Source organism: Carassius auratus, chromosome 32, assembly GCF_003368295.1.
Source record: "Carassius auratus strain Wakin chromosome 32, ASM336829v1, whole genome shotgun sequence".
NCBI classification, from domain to species: Eukaryota; Metazoa; Chordata; class Actinopteri; order Cypriniformes; family Cyprinidae; genus Carassius; species Carassius auratus.
In genome coordinates, this window is record NC_039274.1 from 8,687,570 (window position 1) to 8,703,879 (window position 16,310).

Below are 16,310 nucleotides of genomic sequence, written 5' to 3' on the forward strand. Positions count from 1 at the left end.
TTTGCTGATATTTAGTGAAAGCACATTTGGACACTGACAAGTTTTTCAGAACAGTAAGATGTGCCTGTTACTTCTCACGAGGGCCACATTGCAAGCCAAAATCAAATCATGCATCCTTGTTTCTCTCATACTGCATGTCCTTATGACATTGTATGTACCCTAAATTGTTATTGGTTCTTGTTGATTGTAAATTAGTGTTATTTGTTTGGCAGAACACTGATTCTGTTGCTCTCTGCTGTGTTTCTCTGGCCTTGTGCTTCATTCAGAGCACAGCATCAGTGGGTGGGGAAATGTAGCATTCGATGAAATGTGGTACTGCCCTGGTCTTACAAATCAAGCAATAATGGAAGCATTTGCATACAGATGGAGACAAAAATGCAAAACATGCTGGTGTTTCCTGCTGTGCTGCCTCGTGCCCTTTCTAGCATATATATATATATATATTGATGGACGGAAATTGGAAATGGAGACATGCAGGGTACTCTGGAAAGGAAAACTGTCTAATGAAATGGTTTTGTGTACTTAAGTTCTGTTTCCTTTTTCTTCACCAGGATATTGTTCTTAGGTGTGTCTTGTTTAGTCATGTGGAGTCAAGTTCTCCTGGGAAGCTGTGAGTTTGGATATCATAATAAAGACACGATGTGCTTTCAAGTTATTTTGATTTGGAATAGAATTGGACAATTTCATGTTTTTCTCTCACTTTTTCACTTACCGGCAAAGATAGGAAGCTTTTTTAGCACTGATGCCAAACAATGAAGAGCAAATGATGAGCTCTGTGTGTTTTATCATTCTCAAGCTGCCACAGAGGATGAAGGAGGAAATGTTGTTTAGTATTTTCTGGCAAGCTTTATTGCTATTTGCTTCAGCTCCTTGGTTACAGCTGTAAGTCAGACAAGCTTCACAGAACCTCCCATTGGAATGTAGAAGCTATCTGGTTTTCTGAAAAATGTGCTCATCTCTTATAAAGTTGTAAAATATGATTAGATATCGTTCCTATGTGGCCTGAATAAATGTAAACATTGCAGAGCTTTTTATTTGCCATTATAAAGGAAACGTTGAAATACACAGTAACTTGATGGAAGAACTGAGGCAACTCTGACTTTTGAACTTCTAAACATTTGAAGGTCCAGAAAAAAAAACAGATGCTAGTTATATCTTCTTTTCTGGATACCGTGAGTCACCAGTGACTCAGCAACAACGTTTTAGTTTAATTTCCATAAAATTGCATTTTAAATTAGTCCAAACACAGAGTTCCTTCATAGACCAGAATTTGCATCTTTTCAAATATAAGTATGAGAAAATGTTGGATGGTAACAGTAGCTAAGGTCAATCTGGGGTTAAAGAAATTATTGATTTTTTTTTCCCACTGGTAATTGTGACTTTAGTTGATGAGCGCTTAGCTTGTAAATAAAGTCCTTTTAACACGACTGAATGCACAGTTGGTTCTGCTGATTTATTCTCTTCAGTCATTGCTATTTGTCTTGTTGTCATGTCAGTCCTTGTGTCTTTACCCTTCATGTTTCCATTGTCCTTTGTCAGGTCTTTTCCTATTTAGGCTGCATGTTTGTTTGGGTAATGCTTGAATTATCTTTTGTAAATAATAAAATTGCTTTTAGATCCTCTAACTCCTGCTGGTATCAGTAAACATTACACCTAAATGTGCTGCTGTTGTTATTAAATTATATTAGCCTAATAAATGAAATGAAAACATCTTCCTATCCTTATGAAGCATCTGTTCAACACGTCCTATTATAACCGGTGCAGACTGGTTGTGACTGAAACATTCTCAAGGAGGATTTTGCTTGGACAGACACAATTTTCCTCTCTCTTTTCAGTTTCTTTGCAGTGTGTTCTTTGATTAGGTTTGGCCAAGCTCATGATTGATCAAGTGCAAAAGAGGATTAGCCGATGCAGAGAGCAGGGATTCGATTCAAACTGTGCTTGCTTCGCTTATGGCAGTTAGCCGTCCTGTCGAATGCAGTGAAAGGGCGAGATAGTGTTGGGATTCACCCTTCGATAAAAACCGAGGCTCATAATCTTCTTCAGATAGTTTCAATCCATCAACATCAAACTGACAGAGCACCCAGGAGGACAGCAGCCATGTTGGACCCCATCACACACCAACCCGCGTTGGTTGACTGTTTTCTCCATTAAGAAATAGCCTTTAAAAGGCTAAAAGCAGATCTGGCTATTTAATGAACAGGAGCCATGAAAAGCCTCAGTGTAAACTGATGAAACGCTCCCCGCGGTGATGATAGGCCCTTAATCCGCTGCATTTTGTGCAGAGCAGTCAGTCTGAATGTGGAGAGAACAGGAAGTTTCTGTCGCTTTGCCGTCACACATGCTTTCAAGTTCATACAGAATCAATTCACAGGCTGTAGGGTGGCTTATGCCTTAAAGAGAAACATACCCTTGATTTGTCATGTTGATAAAGTTAAGGATAATGCACCTTAAAACAGCGTCCTTAGATGCTGAATGCTTCGGTGCAGTTACGCTTGAACTAACCAGATCTGTCTGTGTGCTGGATTTAGATGCTATTCATGTTGTGAAGTGCAGTTTGTATGAGGGTGTGTGTTTACAAGTATATACAGTATGTGTTCTGGCAGACTGTCATTTTCTTTTCGATTTCATTTTGTTAGTCATTAAGGCTGTTTGGTTTCATTCAGAACACAAATGTTGTTCCAAATGAATCCAGTCGCTTGAGTGTACATGAGCAAACAGAACAAAAATGTGATATTTTCCCTCTTTATCAAACTCTAAAGTCACCAAGTTAATTTTGAATACTTTAAAGTTGCATGTATTGTTTTTTTTTTTAATTACACAACATTTCATTAATTAATTTATTTTTCATTTAGTAAATGAATTCATTTGCAGGATCTCTTGAAAATGACACACAGGTGTGTTGACGCCTGATGAAACTGAACTGTTTCGAGGACAGCAGTTTTGAAGAGCTCTGAAGACTGCTCTCAGTATCCGATTACAGCTCTAGTCTCAAAACTCAGACAAAGCTGCTGAGGCACTTTGTGATGTCAGCCTGTCATGGTAATCCAAAACCTAAAGCATGATGGGTGAAACAGCCTGCTTAAGTAGATAAGAGAACACCGCTTCTTCTGTGAGGACCCGTTTTACACCAGTCTCTGTCTATGCAGATCACACTGTATGTCAGAAAGTACCTTGTAACATGTCTTGTTGTTAAAAAAAAAAAAAGCGAGACTGTTATATTATTTGATTACTGAAAATTCATGGTCATGGTCACCCTATTTATTTGTCTCTGACCTATTTTTCCCTAAAGACTAATATGACTCTGCTAATCTGATCTGCTTTTCAACCCCTAAGGCATTCTGTGCTTTAAAATAATAAATTACAAAGAAAGCTGAAACGATCTGAAAAGTATTATTTTCTCAGCTTGAACGAGCCAGAGTTCAGACTGAATTTATCGAGAGGCAACCAGAAACCCTAAGAGTCTCACCCAACGACCTTTGCCAATCTCCTCACAATGAGAAGCTGTCACTTACTTCAAATTTCTAAAATGAACATCAAAATTACTTTTGGTGCTATAACCTATTGTAGACAGGTCTATTCTGTCAAAATGACTTGAATAAAACTTTTCCATTTAAAAGATATGAAGAATTTTTTTTTGGATACCTGACAAAACCATGCACACTATATATTGGTCAAAAATGAAAATTAGAGGCATTTTTGTTATAAAACAGCTTGTTAAAAAAAAAGTTTGACATTCTGTTTCAGATACACACTGAAGATAAAGTTTCTTTTTTAAATGTAATTCAATTAATTTTTAAGCCAAACTACAGTACTACACTGAATTTTGGTATCCATAAAGAAAAAGTGGATAGAAAGTAGCATGCAATGCAGAGTGTGCTAAAAACACTGTCTTAAAATAGCTCTGCATCATGCATTATTCGTACTGCTCGCACAAGGCCTGTCAGACTGTATATTGCATGTTTATGTGTGCTCTCACGCCTCAGTTCTAGACCTTCAGTTTCTGAACTCATTTCTTGGCTATAGTGTTTATTTTTGAATTGACTTATGTTGCTGCAGTGTCCCAGCAGTGAGAAATATGAGGAGGAACACTCTGTTCTTCTGTGTTTTGGGACTCACTGTTCCTCTGGGTGTTAGAGAGAGAGAGTGTACCGATGGTAGTGTTTTGATGCACAAGGTGATTTTGGCCCTCTTGCTTGTATCCTTTCTCTCTTTTTCTGTTCTGCAGGGTCCCCTGGGACTCATCGAACCTCCACAAACTCTGAGAACAGTCCAGGGATTTAACCTCACTTTCATACAGCTGCATTTCATTTTAACATTTAGTTAACATTTTAGTTTTGTCATTTTTAGTAGTTTTTGTTGTTTTTAAATATTTTTATATAGTTTTACTTTTTTTTTTTCAAGTTGTAGTTATTTTAGTGCATCATGTTAAATTAAATAAAAATAAGACATTTTGTTTCAGAATCTAGTTGAAATAAAATAAGCTTCAGTTTTTAAAATATTTTATTTTATTTTATTTTAGTGAACTTTTTTATTATTTCAATTAAAAAAATTGTATTATTTTATTCACTACAATAACCCTGTGTCCCAGACACAAATGTTTTAATGACTAACAAAAGATTAATAAATGTTTGGTCATCTTAGCTATCGGTATAGAGCTAAAGGTTAGGATCTTGATTTTTCAGTAGTAGTATTACAACACACCATATATTAGCCCTGTTTGTTGTTTCCTTTGGGCATCTGATACAGCATTTGGACCTGGAAACAGATGACACATGTCAGACTTAACCAGCAGATATTATTAATAAGCTCAATATAAAACAGAATGACTCTGCCTATCTCTAATCAATCCTCATATGTGTAGCTCTCCTAGAAATAACTTAGAGGACGTGTGCAAAAATCTGCCTACACGCTCTTTTCTGTGCTCCCAGTGCACCTCGGTTGATGAGCATAATGTCTTTAGGGCCTTTCACACTACTCTAGTTCCAGAACTAAATGTACAGTACTAAAGTACTGGGATGATTTTGTGCAAACTATTTCCCAGTACCATTTAAAGGGTTGCATTCGCACCAACCGTGTGTACTAGGATGTGATGTAATTCGGTCGACAAGGATGTTGAACGCTGCGCACAAATTACAACGTTAACAAAAAAGAACAACGTTAACAACAGGAGGATGGAGGACGCTGGGATCGGAGCTGTGTTTTTGTTGTGTCTCGTGGGTTCCAAAATAATGGACATGGAATGTCGACGAATACGTAAAGCAATTTAAAGTACTGAAAGGACGACTATGGATCTCCAACGACAACTGGCAGTGCTACATTTGCTACAAGTGCCTGCACTTCAGCGTCCGTCCATTATCGCTGTTCTCCATACTCATGAAATAAGTTGACACAATGTTTACAGTATGTTGTTTACACACACAGCATTTTAAATCGCTTCATACGCGTTTGGCCAATCAATGTCTACTTGCATCAAGGTTAGTACCACTTGGGGTAATTTTAGTAGGAGCTAATTTTGTTCTTGAAAAAGGCAGTCCAGTACTAAAATCACCGTAAAAATGCCAAAAAATGGGAAGCTCCACAATTAGTTCTGGTACTCTGAAAAGGTTCCCGTGGTGAGAAAGGCCCCTTTGTGTCATTTGCAGCATCATGAATATTTAATGAGCTGAGGCTGTCAGTGGGTGGAGCTTTTCCATGTTTCTCTTTCTCGGTGCTGCATTATCTCTGTGTTTAACCTTCTTGGTATTGACTATTTCTTCCTCAGCCTTCATTTATCAACTACCTCATCACCCTGAGAGCTGACCAGTCCCCCAACCCTGTTGACTTTTAATCAACTTCCTTTAAAATTCCATTTGTTGTTATCAGGGGGAAAAGGCAGAAAACTCTTACAAATCTATCATGGATGTGTTTTATCTAAAGCCAGTTCCATTAAAAGTGAATTGGTTGTTATGCTCCCCATTTTTCTTCCAGTATAATAACCATTACTCTATAATGAAGAATTATCGGCCCGCAAATACCCTGTGGTGGTTGCTGGCCAGTAAGAATACAATAGGCCATTTGTGTCATAAAATATAAATTTTGGGCAATTTGTTATGGACATTACTGCTCAAAAAGTACAAATGCAATCTGCAACATTCATCAAAGAATTTTCCATTAGAGATGCTGCCATAATGAGGGCGTGCTATACTGCTACCCTGCTTTAGAAATCTGCATTCAGGTGCCATAATGACTCATACATCACATGTCTAACAAAGTTCACAGCTATCATTTATACGAGGGCATGTGGAGTACACCACGGGAATGTTATTGGGTGGGATTGATTGATTCTCCCAGGCAAAGCAGTTCAACTTGTCCCGTAATAGCAAGGGAAGCCGGATGGTTTCCTTCAGCAAGTTCTGCTTCTCATTATTTCAGTGCATCTACTTATTCTCTCACACATCGAGTTTTATTGCAGTCTTATTGTGCTCTGCATCCCAGTGCTGTACTAATACTAAAACTCATGTTAGGGGCTCATAAAAGGAAGATTCATAAAGACTAAATATAGTCTGTTGCATTCAAAATGGGGTTCGTGTCAAAACGCTGCTGCTAATGGTGATATATGCTTAATTTTGTGCTTTCGCTTGTGTTGTGATTGCATAAACACAGCAAATGAGGAATATTAGGGAAGAGCAAATAAGATGAATCCGAATGCCTGTGGCTGTTTGAAAGTTGGTCTTGATTTACCGTTTCACAGACTAGCTCCATTTTTGCATTTCCGCTTCTCTCCCCCTCTCTGGCTCCTTCCACTTCTCCCTCTCTTGGTCGTCACCCCTGTCTCTCTCTCTCCTTTACTCTCTAAAGACTCTGAAGGGTCTGCTCCCAGCTGCCACAACCCAGATGGCTGACAGGAGGCAAACCGACCATCAAGAGAGCAACAGTATATTAGTCTAGCACAGCACACATAGCAAGGTTTATTTATACTTCATTCATTTTTTTATTAAATAAAAACAACAACAGCAACAGATATAATAGAATAGGTAAGTGTTAGTTTTGTTGGTCATGTGCTGATGAAAAAGATGCCTTTAGATGTTTTTTTTGTCATGGCTAAAGACTCAAAATTGAGATAGGGAGGTCATTCCACCAGCTGAAAAACAATACAGGAAAAGGTCCATGAGAGTGATTTTTGATATATTTATGTTAATAATGTATTTTTAATCATTGTAATATATTATACCGTCACAACACCGTGTTGTAGTACCAACATGAACACAAGGATGAAGGCAAAAGGCAGTCTTTAATAAATCCACAGGTAAATAATCCACTTGAAGAGAACAGCTACAACACATCCAATTCAGACAAGACCCAACAGCAATGAACAGAAAAAGAGCAACTTAAGTAAAACACCCATGAAAGAAGTTAATAACAGTAGCTTGTGTTTTAGACAATTGCCCTTTCTTTTTGTCAATTGCCAGCTGTACTCCACTCCACTTTGACTTTTTCATCTCCTGTTCCTTGTTCACTGGTGAGAGAACTGAGAGAAAACACAGATGCTCCGACTTTCAAATAACATGCTCCTTGCTCCAAGCCAAAACTCCCATACTTTGAAATGCTGTGAACACAGGCAAGCAGAGTGATACAAACAGTGAAATGTCCCAGTTCACTCACTGACTCACAGACTGACTCACTCACTCACATGTTCAAGTCAACTCGAGCAGCACTACCATTCCCTGCCAAAATGTCTTTCCACTCTTTTCCTCTATTCTTTTGCTCTTTGATTCTCTATTTGTGTCATACTTGAGGCCATCTGTGGCGTCCCCCTGTGCCTGTGCTCACAGGCATGGTACTGAAGATACTGTGGACAGCGCTGGACCGGCTGGTATTGTTGCCCGCTGGTCAGTTTTGCTGATGAGTGACTGAGCCAGATGCTCAGCAGGTGTTCAAAGAGAGAAACACACAGCTCAAAATCCATTGTTTCCAGTAGCATCTGTGAGATGTGCTGCTTGTCTGTGTGTTGGGGAAGATTATGAACATGTTTGTGTCTGTGTGCCTATGTATGTTTTTGAGTGTGCTATGTGTGTTTTTATAAAGTCTATATTTTCATCCAGTTGGTGTGACTTCTTGTTGTGAACATTTGAACAGTAATTGCTGCCAGCACCATCAGGCGTGTGTAAGGACAATTATTAGCCGGTGATTTGCTTGTGGGACTTCAGGGAGGACAGATACAGAGGGAGAGAGACAGAGAGATGAGAGAGGGCATGAAAGTGAGTGTGGTTTAGCTGAACCCATCCACACAGCTATTTCATTAATACATTACCCTTGGGGGGCTTAATTATAACCATAACACACTAACCCATTTCCTCTTGAATCTTCCTTAACCCTGTTCATGCGTGTATGATTTTTTGTTGTTGTTTAGAATAGCAGAAGGCTAAAATCTTGTTATGTTTGTAATCATGAACTATTCAGCTATTTTAATCGTTTTCAAATGAAATAATGATCCCAAGTAAGAAAACTCTAAAAAAGGAAATCAATTCTAAAAAAGAATTTACTCTCACTATCCCCTTTTGATCTTGAATCAAATATCTCCATATCTTGAATCGTCCTTTCAAACATTCTCCCCATCGATGAATGTTCATGTTTTTCCAATTTATTTATAATAACAGAAGGTTGAAATCTTAGTTATTTTTCTAATTCTAAGCTGTTATACAGAATTTTAAAGGAATAGTAGTCCATGTGAAACCTAATCTATATTACTCTCTATATGACTTATTTGAAGGTTAAAAACATACTTGTACTCAAAAAATTAGTTAGTTTTCATTCCTTCAAAACTTCAGAATATCCGTCACACTTGATTTAGGAATACTGTGTACATACCTTGTCTTTCTTAGCTGCACACTGTGGAAATGCATTTGGACCTTGTTTGAACCCACCACTGTGAACCCACCAGTTAGCCATTATTCAGGGCTATGAATGCTGGCGGTGGTCTCCAACAAAAGAGTGTTGCCGTGGTGATTTGGAGAGGAGGGTGGTCTAGTGGTCTGGCCTTGGAGAAGGTTTGGGGTAGCGTAAGTCCAGGAAATAAGCACTCCCCTCCCTGCAGTGAGCGAGAGGCAGACAAGCACACACCTAGAATCTCAATCAGAGAACAGTGTTTTCTCCTTACAAGGAGAGTCAGAATACTGAAGCACAAAGCAAAACCCCAGAGTACTGCTCTGCAGGGAGCAGTTTCTGATATCTGCTCTAATGTTTGTCTTTTAAATTCATCACAGATTTAAGTCTCATTTATGAAAGATGAAGTACAAAGTCCAACAATATTCTACAAATAAAAAAGAAAGTAAACTCAATGTTACCTATAAATCGTAACAACCTTTACGTCATATAATTGTGAAGTATGTCAGTGCATACTTAACCCTCATGTCTTATAAAGTGGCAACACTCTTTAAATATGGCTTATGAACAGACAGTAGGAAGGTACATTGTAAAGCTAGCTTCTCAGTCAGTGTGCGATTGTAATCTCCACATTCATACATTATGTGCCCCAGTTCTCTTTCACTCGGCTTCTAAGAGTTAAAAACAAAGTCTTGGCTGACCAAATCTGCAGGTAAAAATGCGAAGTGAAAGCGGTTGGGAGTGGAGCTGTAATAAAGGTTATTCAGACAGTTCTGATGCTCGAGGTCCACACATGCTGTGTCTCGGTTTCCTACATGGAAGAGTTTCATTCAGAATACCGTGGCAAGAGTGACTTCACAGCGGGATCTTTTCCTGTCCTCTTGAAAAAGGGCGTACTTCTATCAGTATGTTCACAGTGAATCCTCCACATCTTGCGTTCAACTTTTTTCTTTTTTCTAACCTCAATGTTATGCTATTATCTTTCACTTTTTCTTGCAAAAAATATGTATTCTTATATAAAATGATTAGCCCTTTAGGCTTAGGTGTTAACTGATTGTCTGATGCCATTCCTTGTCCAAGAATCACTGATCAGCAAAAAATACTTCAAAGGCTGTTTTTTGGACTGCCTGCAGATTATGTTCATAATCATAAATGCATATGTATGAATTATAAAAATAATTAACCTCAGAGTAACAGAGTATATGCAAAAATGTCTTAATTATAAAAAAATAATTAAACTCCCAGCGCACATCCACAGTAATATTTATTATATGTAGGTAGTGTTATGTTGTAATGCTAAACTTCTGAAACAACCCAACACACTCTTTAAACATTTTACCTTTAGGTAATAAAGACATGGCTAAATTTAAGAGGTTATTTGCAATTAATTTGTAATAATTATTTTCAGGAATTCATTTTTGTTTTCTTAAGTGTTGTCTTTAGAACAATCTTTAGAAAAAAGACAAGATGTTTTCTAAGAAATGTTTAGTTTAATTCCTAAGAATGTTTCATGTGTTCAGCCATAGTCATGTAACTAGATTGAGGTTGTCAAACTATGGATCGGGAGCACTGCTAAGGGAAAAGCAGACAATATTGGCTCTTTTTGCTGTTTAAAGACTGTTGAAATAAAAAAATGTATCTCTAATTTTGGCTTGTACAAAGTTTTAAAAATCGCATACAGTGACATACATATGGAAATGCATGCTAATAGTACACCAAACAGTGTGGCTCTTCAGCTCATGCCCTGAACAGACTTTTCAGAAGTGAAGTGTAGCATGAATTTATTCGGTGCAAGTCAAATTTTTCTGTCTGATTTTCTTTCATGTCTTTAATGACTAAGCCACGCTTGATAAAGCAAGTCATTAAAAGGCGTGAGCATCCCATTGGCTAACTAGAGTCCAAAAGAGTAAAGAGGATTAGGCCTCACCGATGCTGGATTCACTGCTGTTTATGCTCAACTTGTGAAGATGCTTTTAAGAGATGCTCACAAACACATTTTGTTGCATTTCTTAATCCTATCTCAATGATAAGCAGTTAATGTGTGTGCTTTGTATACAGCAGATAGCTAGTGAAATGTGTTAAACTGAGATGCTCTGGCTATATCTGCTGTCTTGGCACCAGACAAAACAATGACCGTGACTTATACATAAGGAACAACTGTTGTCTTGTTTTAAAGACAACAAAGATGGAAGCAGGGAGTGTTGAAAGCTTCACATCTCTCCTTCGTATGGATGGCAAGGAAGAATCCAATTCTCTCATCTCCTTGCTCATCTCCGTTAAGTGAAAGAGTACAGACATTTGTCAAGGAAACAAGAAAAGTGTCCCACTGTGAGATATAGCTGTAGCTCATTACAGAAATAAATAAGCCTGCTTACTCCAGGCAGCACACCACTATGGCTGTGCCAGGCATCACTCCTCCGTTCTCATGCTGGAATACACTGCTGAAAGTGAAGATGCCTGCAAAATGTCCAGACATGCAGGAGGAGCTGGAGGATGAAGAATTACACAATGGGAATTGAACTCATCTCAGTTCTCATCACCTCTTAGTTTCAAATGGACTCATTCACATCTTTTTTTTTGATGGTATGAAATGATGCTGAGAAGGTAATGAAACGTTTGCTGTGAATCATTGACTTGTAAGTTCAGATTAATGTGTTGGATTTTAAATGTTTAAAAACTATTGCTGTTTCAAATAAATACTGTTATTTTTGAACTTTCTATTCATCATAAATTACAGATATAAAATAATATTCCATATATACCGTATGGAATGGAATATTATTCAGATCTGTGCATGTCCATAATAAAGCAGTTAAAAGAACCTTATTGCAATTTTCTGTTCAGTTTTTGATGAGATAAAAATGAATGAGTTGATTACATTACTGAGCAGGATTATTAATAATGTAGCATAATAAATGGGCACAACAAGTGTCTTTAATATGAATATACAGTGTGTCACGATCATTAGATGGAGTGCCCATGAACTTCAGTACAGGGCACTCCACTCAGGACCATTCCACCCATCAACCACCAGATGTCACCATATCATCACTTGGACACTAGCACCTCCCATACTGTTGCACCACACCCAAACTACATTCCCCAGGAGTCACTGCATCACAATCACCTTGCCACACCTGCACCTCATTCATCAGCCAATTTCCTTGCCACACCTGCACCTCATTTACACACACATAAAAGCAGCACAATCACTCTCACTCTCTGCGAAGTCTTCTTTAGCCTGTCTGACATTTCTGAGTGGTTTTCCTTGTGTTTGTTCTTCCCGTGTCTGATCTTGGATTGTTTAACCAACTCTGATTCTCTGCTGCCTGCCCTGATCTCTGCTTGTTAGCGTTTTTTGATTCTGGTTATCCCCGACATAACTGACGCCGTTCCTGAATTCTGCCTGTTTGACCATTCTTAAATAAAGCAATGCATTTGGATCCGAACGCTAGAGGTGGGCGATACTGCAAAATTTGCTATCGATCCGATACCAAATACATATAGGGTCAGTATCGCCGATACCGATACCAATATGATACTTTTTACTTAAAAAAAAAAAAAAAAAAAAAAAACTTGTGTATACTTCTATAGGGGAGTGCAGTAGGTCTGTCATTATTTCTGAGGTTGATGAATGTTCAGTTAGTTAGTTATTAGGCACTGTAGAATTAATTCTTTACAGCCTTTAAAAAAAAACAATAAAGAAAAAAAAATCTCTCCTTTTTTTTCTGGTTTTAAAAGCAAATGAAATAAAGTGCACACAATTATTACTGAAAAACAAACAAAGAACAAATATACCTGTGCAATTACATTCCCTGAGCCCCCCTTCTGGACTTCAATGTGCCATCAGCTTCGCTCACTCTGTTCGCTGCTCCTCGGCGCGTTGTCAGTGAGTCACGTGACGACACAACAACGACTCACAGCAGAGCAGCAGGAGGAGAAGGAATAGCAAAGTGGGCCAGGATGTGAAAGCAGCGTTTGCTCAGGATTGTAGAGGTAGAAGACACGAGCAAAGTATAATAAACGTAGATGAGAGATATTTAAATTAGAATATCGATTCATTTACAATTATATCGATCTGATACCAATACCAGTGTTGGCATCGATACTATCGATATTTAGATCGATCCGCCCACCCCTACCGAACGTCTCTCACTCTCACTTCGTTACATAGTGGAAACCATGTATACTGTGAAAATCTTTTTTTGGAATATTATCAGGCTGCATACTACATGCTACACAGTATAAACTGTATACTGCCTACTATTTAGTTTGTGAAAAAGTTCTGTATGTAATGATAAACAGTTTGGACAGTGGTATACTACAGTTTTCTCTCAAAAATCACCCCAAAATTAAGATGCTTATTTTGTGTTTTTAAATGTTTTTTTGGTTAAACATTTCTTAACAAAATTGGGGGCAATTTGGTGATCCTTTCTCCCATTCTGAGTGCACACTAGACACTCTCATCAATATCACAGCTTCACTGTAACTCTCTCCGGTTGCTTAAAATCCTTAGTCCATGAAATTCAATTCTATAACTCACACTGCCGAAGACAAGAACAGATTAATGTTTGTCTGTGCTTGGCCCTTTGGACTTCTACCCAGAGTTCCCTCTGCTTCTATGATTTTGGTATTGAGGACCCTTGTCATCCACACTGTCATTAGCAAAGAACCCCAGCAAATCATGTTTTAGAATTACCAGAGCACCTTTATTTTTACCATTGTGTTGCATCTTTAGTGTTATTGCAGATGCTTCATATAACCAGCTAAACGCTCGTTGTTAATGTGTGTCCATCAGGGTTTATCCACGCAAAATGTGATAAAATGCAAATGGTTTATTTATTGGAACTCCTTTTGCATATCAGTCTTGTTATACAATCATATATATCCAGCTGTGAAACCTAATTATAACATTCTCAGCAAGTCAGCTGAATCTACGCAATTATCCTCTTTGTGTAGGTCAGTACAAAAACACATAAACCAGACTAACAGTCACATTAGCTCAGTTAAAGCTGGGGATGTTTTGGGAAATCTCCAGGAAATAATTAGCACAGTGTGTAGGCTTGTTTACCCCCCTTCTGTTTTGTAACCAAATGTATCTGGTCTTTTCTGCTGCTTATTGGAAATAAAACCATGTTGCTATTCTGCAAATCTGTTTTTTTGTCTGTTTTGCTTGGCACAAAACACTTATTTGAGTCTAAGTTGCATGCATCTGTGGCACTGCTCAAAATTTCGATGCTCGTTTATGACATTATCGGAGGGAAATTGGAGGGAGAACAATATAATGATTAATATACTGACTATGGATTGTTAAATATATTTAAAAAACATTCATACTAGTAGGAACTTTGCAGTGTTTCTCAAGCCTATGACTGGTATTTCAAGGACGAAAGGGTGTTTGTGCTGTAAGTCTTTTACCCTACAGAAAATGTATGGCTTCAGTGGCTGTTAAATTGAAATCATGCATCATACTGATGCAGCATAGGCCACTAGCTTCCGGGAAACCATTAAATGAATTTATCTTCCCAAAACATCCCAGACAAGCACTCTTCACATATTGTTTCTGTACTTTCTGTAGTTACTTCAAGGTTTCAATCATTAGAATGCCTACTGAAACCCTGTTTGGGTCATGTGATATAATTTAGTGCAAGGGACAACAGGACTGGTTGTCATAAACGCTTTAAGTTACCAAAAGGATCTGAATCAAAAGTCTGATGCTTATTTTCTCTAGCAGTGGTTTTGTATTTTTAACAGTGTTTTTGGTTTAAACAGTAGTTCTTAAATAAGAATACTTTTTGTGAATTCTGTCCTCCAGAGTCCAAACTAAAATTCCAGCATCATCATATTTTTATATTAGTTTTTGGGTACATAAATACAGTGGAATGCATTATAGCAAGGTTTAACTATCGAATAAAGATAAAATAATTAACTGTGGGATTAGATTAATTCAGTGAAGAGCATTCAAAATGCACTGTTGTTATTATTTGTCATAGAGAGCAGAAAATACAGGGGGATTCTAGTATAGTGCATACTGCACAGTATACTGTCCAAATGTAATATTTATGCTACAGTCACATGGTAATATAATGCTATTCTAGTTGGCTAGTTTTTTTAATGCATTTTATATAAAAATGGCACAGAGAATTAAATGATAACTGGAGCTATGTTATCTGGGAAAACGTGTCTTCAGATTTCTTAATTTTTTTTATTTAGCATTTAAGTCATATTAAATTTACTCCATGTGTTTGCCCATATCTTGTCATTTTCGCATGGGACTAAAAAGGCTTTTTACAGCCATTTGTTGTGTCTGATCTAGTCGGAGGTTGTAAAGTTCTCTGCTGGAGTCCACAGCAGTTTTATGCCAATTTTCAATTAAAATGTTCTGTGGCCAATTAACAAAATGGTTCTGGGTAATTTGCAGGATTTCTGTTCCCATGCTAAATGAAGCCTGAGCCATGATTTGCCAAGCGTGTGTGGTATCGCACAGCTTTAGTTTGTGTCATGGGTGCTGCACAAAATAAGCTTGAATTACCGTTTGGTCTTTCTGGTTGAGTTAATTTTCGTATATTGTCTGCTGTGCTGCTTTAATGCCCTTATGTTACATATTAAATATGATGTGCATAAATGAATGTAATCCCGATTGTTCCAGGCAGATGAGATTGATTTCTTGTGCATGTTTCCTGACAGTCTGGTCATTGGCATAGTAATGTATTCTGCATCAGTAAATGGAAATGATATATACGCTATGTGTGTGTGTGTGTATGTGTGTGTATGTGTGTGATAAATTCGGTTAACCACACTCCAGACATTATTCCTGGGTGTGGTTTATGACTGAACAATGAGTCGAAAGGTCAGGGGCACCCTTGGGAGGCTGTTGCCTTTAGAAACCAGAGCGTCGGTTGGGAATGATTGACAGAAGATTGGGGAGGGCTCATAAAGTACTTGTTGTACTACGTGCTCCTCAATAACAGGTGGAGAGAAAACAGTGATTTCTTCAAAGAGGTGTTGTTCTGAGAGGTGTAAAATGATCATTCAGCTATGATGATGAGTTAATAAGGGTTAAATGTGCTATAGTATGTGAAGAGACAAAAAATGAAGGGTTCATTTAAATGTGTGTAGACAATAAATGGTTCTATGAGTCGACAAATTCATGCAGTGTCACACACACAAGCTCAGAGCGCTGTAAGATTGGAGGAGCAGAAGCACAGTGATAATTAGTTGTTGTAATGACTGGTGATGGAAGGCATAATTAAAGGCAGGGAGAAAGGATGAACAAAAGGGAAAGCAGCAATAAAAGTCTCTCCGTAAGCTCTTGTTGCAGTCATCTGATGGAGACAGTGCCGTGGTATTGTGTGCTTGTGTGTGTCTGTGAGAGAGTGAATGAGACTTACACCAACACCATTGCACGTTTGATTTGAGTTTTACATTCTGTGTGTGATTATGCA